Raw genomic sequence first — 10,574 nt, forward strand, 5'->3', positions numbered from 1 at the left:
ACATTCTTATTATATGATATCTTTGCATATACATATAATAAGATTTGTTTTGTTTTGATTAAAAAATGGAATTGCTGGCACAAAAGATATACAGAGGTTTAACATTTTGGTAGATAGTATCAAGTTCCCTTCCAAAAAGACTGTGCTGATCTACATTCTCATTTACAGTATTGAGTACCAGTTTCCCCATATCCTTGTCAACTATGTATTATTTTTACAATTGGGAAGGCACTTGTCTATAATCATCTTTTATAGCAAACAATGCACTGGGACCCAAACGTGGTACTCACTTTTCTAAGAGTTTGTTATAGTTGTCATTCAGCAATTTTCGTTCTTTTTCCAAATCGTCAACTCTTTCCTGAAACTAAGAATGACAGTAGAGTGACTGAGATAAAATTTTAAAATATATTGCCTTGCACAAGATTTCCCTTTTCTGTTGCAGAGTGGGGCGTGGGTGGGAGGTTTTCTACATTCACCTCCAATGTTTATGAGGAGACACTCAACTACCAAGACTTGAACCAATTAAAAATAGGATAGAAACTTTTCTTGGAATTAATGAAGATTTCTGAAGTAAATTATCATGGTATCTGAGTTTCTACTGTTAGGGAAACAGCAGAACACTATAAAAGAGCAAAGACTTTGGAGAACAGACATCATAAGTGTAAATCCCAGTATTCCCCTAATATTATAATCTTGAGCAAATTATTTAACCACTTAGAGCAGCGGTTCTCAAACTGTGGGTCGCGACCCCTTTGGGGGTCGAACGACCCTTCCACAGGGGTGGCCTAAGACCATCGGAAAACACATATATAATTACATATTGTTTTCATGATTAATCACTATGCTTTAATTAGGTTCAATTTGTAACAATGAAAATACATCTTGCATATCAGATATTTACATTACGATTCATAACAGTAGCAAAATTACAGTTATGAAGTAGCAACGAAAATAATTTTATGGTTGGGGGTTACCACAACACGGGGAACCGTATTAAAGGGTCGCAGCATTAGGAAGGTTGAGAACCACTGACTTAGAGCCTCATGTTTCTCATCTGAAAAAGTGAAATACCCATAGTGTTGCTAAGATATACTTTTTAACATCGTTAAAATTGAAACATAACTTACAATTAGTGGTATCTGTTGTATATTATGATTTACCTCCTTCAATGTTATCTGCAGAATGGATGCGTCTTCCAGTTGGCTCTTCAGGCTCACAGCCTTCTTGCTCTCCTCCTTCAGCTCTGCCCTCAGCTCACTCACTTGGCTGAGGAGGGCATCATGGGTTGCACTCAGGATCCCCTGGTTCTGGGGCAAAACAGAAGGTGCTCTGGGAATGGTCGTATCACTCACCAGTGACACCAGCCTTCCTGTCACTCCCTAGTGGATGTCACAAAGAATGGCTTTGATTAACAGCGTGTTATATTTGCACTCTAACGTGGCCTTGTTGTTCACCTTAGCACTTCCCAGGAAGTGTTGTTTCCCTGTTAGTGAGGATTTCCCACTCTGATAAACTGTAATTCATAATTGGAGCCTTAATTTTCCCAAGGTTCAAATTAAACCCTGGCTCTACGTGAAGCACCGCCTTTCACAGCTGCCTTTACTTTCTAAGCTATTTGAATGCTTTTTATGATGATATACTTCTCCCCTTACACCCAGCAAAATGACATGTTAATTCTAGAAGTTAAGTGTGCATTTTTTGGTGGACACTTCTGTTGAGGAACTCTGCCTTAGTGACTCGTAAAAGCACGAACACTCCCCCCGGCTCATCTGCACCCCAATCTCAGGAATGAAGAGGGCCAAATATTTAATAGCATCAGAGAAGATTTGCAACGTTGTTATATCTTGCCATCTCACACATGCTAAAAGACTAGTCTTAGGAATTTATGAGTCAATGCTATAATTCTCTCTAGCAATAGGTTGAAAAATACTCTTCTAAATATTTCTCAACTCAGCTCTCATATTTCAATTTTTTTGTGGAAACAGTGCAACAGGTAGCTTCTGATAACAGTAGTATCATTTTTCTTAACAGAAATTATATGACACAATCACTTTGATTTAGTTGGTTAAATTCTGGTGTCACGTTGCTTGAAGATGAATCCGGAATTCTTTGCGTTTCATTACTCTGATTGATCAGAAACAGAGATTCAAGGAATCCTTATTAAGTACCTTCTGGAGCAGAGTTTCATATGCCTGAAAGAAAAAAAATAAGTATTATTCTATTGATATAGCAAATTGATTTTTATTTTGATGTTTATAACACAAATGTTTAAATATTTATTTTTTATTTTTTTTAAAAATATATTTTATTGATTTTTTACAGAGAGGAAGGGAGAGGGATAGAGAGTTAAAAACATCGATGAGAAACACCGTTCAGCTGCCTCCTGCACACTCCCCACTGGGGATGTGCCCACAACCAAGGTACATGCCCTTGACCGGAATCAAACCTGGGACCCTTGAGTCCACAGGCCGACACTCTATCCGCTGAGCCAAACCGGTTAGGGCTAAATATTTATTTTTTAAATCATCATTAAAAATCCCCATACATCAACTCATTTGAGTACCTGATTACTAATTGCTAATACTATTCCCCTGTGCTAGTTTGCCAGATTGTATATGAATATAATAGACCACAACATTTAAAAAAAAAAAATGAAGCGCCCTGGATGGTATGTCTCAATGATTAGAGCATCAGCCCATGCACTGTAGGGTCACAGGCTCAACTCTGGGTCAAGGGCATGTACCTGGGTTGCAGGTTTGATTCAACCCCGGTAGGTCAGGAGGCAACCAATAAATGTGTTTCTCTCACATGAATGTCTCTCTCTCCCTCCCTCCCTTCCACTCTAAAAATCAATGGAAAAACATCCTTGAGTGAGGATTAACAAAATCTACACTAATAAAAGAGAAAAATGGTAATTGGCATACGGCGCTACCCTTTTCATTGGCTAATCAGGGCTATATGCAAATTAACTGCCAACTAAGATTGGCAGTTAACTGCCAACAAGATGGCAGTTAATTTGCATATGTAGGCACAATGCAGGGAGGCGAAAGGGAAAGCAGGAAGAAGCCCCCTGCCACTGACAGTGATCGGAAACCCAGGGGGGAGCTAAGAGCTGGCGGGCTGGGCAAAGGCGGCCCTGGGGCCGCCTTTGCCCTGCCCCCCAGCCATGATCAGAGAATCAGGTGCCTTTGCCGCCCTGGCCAGTGATAGCAGGAAGTAGGGGTGGAGCCAGCGATGGGAGCTGGGCACGGTCGAAGCTGGCAGTCCCAGGAGCTAGGGGTCCCTTGCCTGGACCTAAAGCGAAGCCCACGATCGCGGGGCCGCTGCAGCTGCGGGTCCCCGCTGCCCAGGCCGGACGCCTAGGCCAGAGGCGTTAGGCCTAGGCAGGGGCAGAGCGGGAGATCGCGGGGAGCTGGGGGTCCCCTGCCCAGGCCTGACACCTCTGCCGGAGGCCTCAGGCCTGGTCAAGGGGCCGATCAGGCCATTGGAGGGTGATGGGGGTCAACTCTTCTGGCCGAGGCATCAGGCCTGGGCAAGGGGCAGAGCCAGCAATCGGAGGGGTCTGGGGGTCCCCTGCCCAGGCCTGATGCCTGGGCCAGAGGCATCAGGCCTGGGCTGGGGGCAGAACCAGTGATGGGGGGAAATGAGGGTCCCCTGCCCAGGCCTGACGCCTCTGTCAGAGGTGTCAGGCCTGGGCAAGGGGCCGATCCTGCGATTGGAGGGTGATGGGGGTCAACGCCTGAGGGCTCCCAGTATGTGAGAGGGGGCAGGCTGGGCTGAGGGACACTCCCCCACACACACACCCGGTGCACGAATTTCGTGCACCGGGCCCCTAGTTTAATAATAATTCACCCTAACCAGTTTGGCTCAGTGGATAGAGTGTCAGCCTGTGCAATCAAGGGTCCCAGGTTCGATTCCAGTCAAGGGCATGTACCTGGGTTGCGGGCACATCCCCAGTAGGAGATGTGCAGGAGGCAGCTGATCGATGTTTCTCTCTCAATGATGTTTCTAACTCTCTATCTCTCTCCCTTCCTCTCTGTAAAATATCAGTAAAATATATTTTAAAAAAACAAAAAACAAAACAAAAACAAAAAGAGTCCGGCAGGTGTGTCTCAGTGGTTGAACATCAACCTATGAACCAGGAGGTCACATTTGATTCCTGATCAGGGCACATGCCCAGGTTTCGGGTTTGGTTCCCAGTGTGGGGCATGCAGGAGGCAGCGGATCCATGATTCTCTCTCATCTTTGATGTTTCTATCTCTCTCTCCCTCTTCCTTCCTCTCTGAAATCAATAAAATATATATTTTTAAAAAGAAAACCAAATTGTAAACCTTCATTTTTAAAAATTGTGGATGGGAGGGAAGAAAGGGGGAGAAAATGGGAAATATCTGCAATACTGTCAACAATAAAAATCTTATTTTAAAAAAATAGCCGAAACCGGTTTGGCTCAGTGGATAGAGCGTCGGCCTGCGGACTGAAGGGTTCCAGGTTCGATTCCGGGCAAGGGCATGTACCTGGGTTGCGGGCACATCCCCAGTAGGAGATGTGCAGGAGGCGGCTGATCGATGTTTCTCTCTCATCGATGTTTCTAACTCTCTATCTCTCTCCCTTCCTCTCTGTAAAAAATCAATAAAATTTAAAAAAAAAAAGGTTTAAAGAAAATAATAAAATAAAATAAAATAAAAAATTGCGGATGATTGTTCACCATTTTAGCTTATCTCCACCACTGCCACTGACGTAGGTAAGGACATTCAATTTAGAGTGGCCTTCTTCCTTTTTTTCTTTAATGCAATGAAGGAATAGATCAATTTTTTAAAAATCTAATCCCACAGAACAGGTATCCCCGGCTTTTTGAAAGTTCACATTGTGCCACTTAGCTTTTGTGAAAGAGCTACATCGGGACCTGTTTTCACTAAACAATAGAAATGCAAAGCAGATCTGCATTTCAAAGCGGATTTGCATGCAAAGGTGAAATGCAAAAATAACACTCAGAATTTGCTTTCAATGAGCCTTTATTCAGAGCACAGTGGCCGTGGCATGGCCAGGCTCCCTCCCCAGAACTGCACTCAGCATCTCACCATCAAGCTGCCACAGCTTGAACTGTGTCTGTGAGCATCTGTACTTTATCCCGATTTATTCTGTGCATCTGTTAGCAAGATAACAGAAAAACCTAAGAGGGTTTATAAGGTTGTTACGCAGCATAACACTGGGTGCACTTTAAATGTTTCAATGGTGATGAATAAAGTGAAGATGTTGTGCTTGCATGAACGTGCCTGCACCCACCATGCATACTATTTACAGGCAGAGAGGAAGAATCTTGAAAGCTGCAGAAGTTCCTCTTGCTTTTGCTAGTAGCAAAATGGTCTCTGTTAGTCAACACCCGGTAACAGATAAAATGGAGAGTCTACTGCTTGAGTGGATTGATGGGTGTGCAAAGTATGATGTGTATTTATGATATGGTTCTCTCTCTCTCTCTCTCTCTCTCTCTCTCTCTCTCTCTCTTTTATTGATTTCAGAGAGGAAGGAAGAGGGAGAGAGAGAAATTGGAACATCAATGATGAGAATAATTGATTGGCTGCCTCCTGCACGCCCCCTACTGGGGACCGAGCCCACAATCCAGGCATGAACCCTTGACTGGAATCGAATCTGGGACCCTTCAGTCCCCAGGCCAACACTCTGTCCACTGAGCCAAACCAGCCAGGGTTTGTTCTCTTTTGTAAATATACTTTTATTGATTTCAGAGGGGAAGGGAAAGAGAGAGAGAGAGATAGAAACATCAATGATGAGAGAGGATCATTGATCAGCTGCCTCCCGCACGCCCCCCATTGGGGATCCCGAGCCTGCAACCTGGGCATGCACCCCGACCACGAATCAAACCAGGACTTCCTGGTTCATAGGTCAATGCTTGCATTAGTATATTCCCTGAAACCCACTGAGCCACACCAGCTGGGCTATCATATCATTCATCATTCTTACATTTATTATATGTTAGTGTAATTTTATTTTTTCAAATTAATTAATTTTATTTTACTTTATTTTTGTACAAGGTGCCAATATCTGTTTGAAGGGCATAAATCCCAGAAAACAATGAGTAGTGTATAGATCCAACATATAGGTACTTTGTACTAGCACAATTCATTTTGGGTTTCAGGGAATATACTAATGCAAGCTGGGATGTTAATATTATTTGGTTTGATTTGGTAGGTTATTTTTTGGGGTCTTGAAATTCCCCCAAAATTTTCTATATAAATTAATGGTAACTGCTTCTTTGCTTTAGGCCATTTCAGCTTATAAAAGCCTTCATAAGAACACTAAACATTCAGTTAGTGGGGGAACCTGTATAGCTATTTACCTACACAATTTTAAATTATTTTCCTTTCCATATTTCCACATCCTTTAAGTGCTACCAAAATTAACCAAATCAGCCCTACTGGTGTGGCTCAGTTGGTTGGCATCGTCCAGTACACCAAAAGTGCGATTTGATTCCTGGTTAGGGCACATGCTTGGGTTGCAGGCCCGATCTCTGGTAGAGGGTATGCAGGAGGCAGCCAATCAATGTTTCCCTCTCACATTGATGTTTCTCTCTCTCTCTCTCTCTCTCTCTCTCTCTCTCTCTCTCTACCGTCCCCTCTCCCTCTCTTTCTAAAAATATGTATTTTTAAAAAATTAACCAGATCAAAAGAATGTAAGCATATGCATAGTTCTCTACTAAACATGGGCTTGGAGGTTGGCCTTGTAAAGATGCTTTTTGTCTCCATCAGAGCAGACATATCAAGGGCAGTCCTAATTGTAACCACTCTAACTGAATGACACCACCATCATCTACTCACCCAAGCTAGAGACTCAGGCATCACCTTTCACTTCTCCTTTTCCCTCACTCACTCCCCATTGATGATAAAGTCCATTCTTCTATTTCCTGGACCTCTCCCAATACAGTCCTTTCTCAGTAAGCCTCTCTCACTGCCTCGGTTGAGATCCTCATCCCTTCTTCCTTGGATCATTGCACTCAGGTTTTACCTGATTTCTTTACCTCCAATCTTCATACCAGCCAACCTATCATTCATGCTGCTGCCAAATGATCTTTCCTTGTGATTTTGTAATTTTTGAGAAGTTGAAAATTTCAGAAGAGTATAAAGATTATACTAATAGTCATCTATAATTCTATTATCCAGAATTAACAATTAATAGTGGTTTATAGGAGTTTTTCAAATGTATTATTTCTTTATTAAAATGTATTTCAAAAATATTTCAGACATTATAAAAAGATAAAGTGATTTCTCTGGGGCTGGGGGAATTGATTATGTTATCAACCTTTAGTATCCCACTATTTGAATCATGAATATACTCCTTTATGAATCCTTTTCAGATCCTGCACTCTAAGTTTCTTGAAGGCAAGAGGTATCTTACTTATCTTTTAATCTTCGTATCCCAGTGCTTAGCACAGTTCCCGATACTCAATAAATATTTATTCAATAAAAGAATGGTGCCACCCTACCTGGTTTGGCTCAGTGGCTAGAGACTGAAGAGTCCCAGGTTTGATTCTGGTCAAGGGAATATACCTTGGTTGCAGGATTGGCCATGCCAGAGGCAACCAATCAATGTGTCTCTCTCACATTGGTGTTTCTGTCTCTCCCTTTCCCTTCCATTTACTCTAAAAATCAATGGAGAAGCCCTAGCTGGTTTGGCTCAGTGGATACAGTGTCAGCCTGCGGACTGAAGGGTCCCAGGTTTGATTCCAGCCAACAAGCACATACCTAGGTTGCTGGCTTGATCCCCAGTGTGGGGCGTGCAGGAGGCAGCCAATCATTGCTTCTCTGTCATCATTGATGTTTCTATCTCTTTCTCCCTCTCTCTTCCCCTATGAAATCAATTAAAAAAAATTTAAAAAAATCAATGGGAAAAAGGAGACATATGTAATACTCTTTGTAATACTTTACGCAATAAAACAAAATTTTAAAAAAAATCAACGGAAAAAATTACCTCAGATGAGGATTTTTAAAAAAGAAGAAGAAGAATGGTGCCAATTTATCACTTAGACCCTCAATGCTCTACTTCCACCATTCAGATAGAAGTTTCTATTGTGTGATAATGAGAAAAGAGCATAAGCCTTTGTGGCAGATAAACTGGACTCAAAGCCTGCTCTGCCCCTTACTATTTGCAAGACTTGAGCAAGTTAGTTAACTTCTTTGAGGCTCAGTTCCTTCACCCATTAAATGTACTTACCTGGAGGGTTGTTGTCAGGCTTAAATGAGATCATGTCGCCCTAATCGGTTTGGCTCAGTGGATAGAGCGTCGGCCTGCGGACTCAAGGGTCCCAGGTTTGATTCCGGTCAGGGGCATGTACCTTGGTTGCGGGCACATACCCAGTGGGGAGTGTGCGGGAGGCAGCTGATCGATGTTTCTCTCTCATCGATGTTTCTAACTCTCTATCCCTATCCCTTCCTCTCTGTAGAAAATCAATAAAAAATATTTTTTAAAAAAATGAGATCATGTCTATAAGTATCTAGTACAGCGTCCAGCACATAGAGAGAACTCAGTAAAAGCTGTCCTTCTTCTCTTCTGATCTTGACTTCCTAACCTACCTACAATCTGCGTATAACTCTTGGCTGGTACCTGAACCCTGACACAAATTAACCCCATTTAATTCCACCTTATCAGGCAGGGCTTCAGCCTTCTTCCTAATAGAGAGATAATGGGAAGTAATGGGAAAGGAATGGACTCTGAGTTGCAAGGCTTGGATTTGAATATCACCTGTAAGTTGTGTGACCTTAGACAAATAACTTAATTTCTCTCAATTGTGGTCTCTGATGTATAAAACGGAGACAATAATACTCAACTAATAATTGTTTCACCCCCAAAAGCACAGCTGATGATGGCAACTCACCTTTTGAACTTCTGTTAATTGTGCTTTTGTCGCTACCAGCGTGGTATTCCTCTCATGTAAGAGCTTCTTAAGTCGGATCAGCTCTATATTCTCCTTAATAGAAGCTCTATAGGAAGAAGATGGTGCTAAAATATTCTGTCTGAGAATGGACAAACTTAAGCATCTTTCCCCGCTGATTCTGCACCAAAAAGAATCTCTTCCTCTTGCTTGTCTGCCTATCTCCCCAATAACACACCAGAAATAGGAAGTGTATGCACACTCCCATAATAATCTCCTTTCTCCCATTTCCCCTCATATCAGCTGAGATTTGAGAGACTACCAACTTTAAATTCAGTGCTCTGAGAAAACATAACAGCTAATTTTTTTCAAGATTTTTGTAATTGATTTTTAGAGAGAGAGGAAAGGAGAGGGAGAGAAACATCAATGTGACAGGGAAACATGGATTGGCTGCCTCCTGCACAACCCCCACCAGGGACTTAGCCCACAACCCAGGCGTGTCCCCTGCCTGGGAATCACACTGGCAACCTTTCGGTGCATGGGATGATGCCTAACGAACCAACCAACAGTTATGTTTACAGTAGTTTCATTCATAACTGCCAAAAGTTGGAAGCAACCAAATTGTCCTTCAGAAAGTGAATGGATAAACTGTGGTACATTCAGACAATGGAACATTATTTGGTGCTAAAAAGAAATGAATTATCAACCAATGTCACTCAAATAAATTTAGTGAAAATAATAATAAAGAAATGAGCTATCAAGCCATGAAAACACATGGAGGAAATTTAAATAAAAGCGGATCTGAAAAGGCTACATACTGTATGTTTCCAACTATACAACATTCTGGACAATGACAAAATCACAGAGACAGTAAAAAGATCTGTGACATCAGGGGTAAGAAGGTAGGAAGGAAGGAATAGGCAGAGTATAGAGGATTTTTAGGGCAGTGAAACTATTCTGTATGATACTATAATGACAAATACATGTAATTATACATTTTTTGTTATTTTTATTGATTTCAGAGAGGATGGGAGGAGAGATGGAAATATCAATGATGGGAGAGAATCATTGATCAGCTGCCTCCTGTATGGCCCCCCACTGGGGATTGAGCTCACAACTCAGGCATGTGCCCTTGACCAGGATCCTTCAGTCCATAGGCCGACACTCTATCCACTGAGCCAAACTGGCTAGGGCCCATTATACATTTGTACCATAGAATATACAACACACTAATAGAGAGATAATGGGATTGCTCAGTGGTTGGGCATCAACCTATGAACCAGGAGGTCACAGTTCGATTCCTGGTCAGGGCATATGCCCAGGTTGTGGGCTTGATCCCCAGGAGGGGGTGTGTAGGCAACAAATCAATGATCCTCTCTCATCATTGATACTTCCCTCTCTCCCTCTCCCTTCTCTCTGAAATCAATAAAAAATATATATATTTTTAAAAAGAATGTACAACACAAAGAATGAACCCTACGGTGAACTATGGACTTTTGGTGATAGTGATATGTCAGTATAAACGCATCCATTATAACAATGTACCACTCTGGTGTGGACGTCGCCAGTGCGGGAGCTGTGTGGAGATAACACAGGGGTTTATGGGAAATATCTGTACTTTCTGCTCAATTTTGTTGGGAACTTAAAACTACTCTAAAGACTAGCCCTGGCTGATTTGACTCAGGGGATAGAG

Source organism: Myotis myotis, unplaced genomic scaffold, assembly GCF_014108235.1.
Source record: "Myotis myotis isolate mMyoMyo1 unplaced genomic scaffold, mMyoMyo1.p scaffold_m19_p_1, whole genome shotgun sequence".
Classification (NCBI taxonomy): Eukaryota; Metazoa; Chordata; class Mammalia; order Chiroptera; family Vespertilionidae; genus Myotis; species Myotis myotis.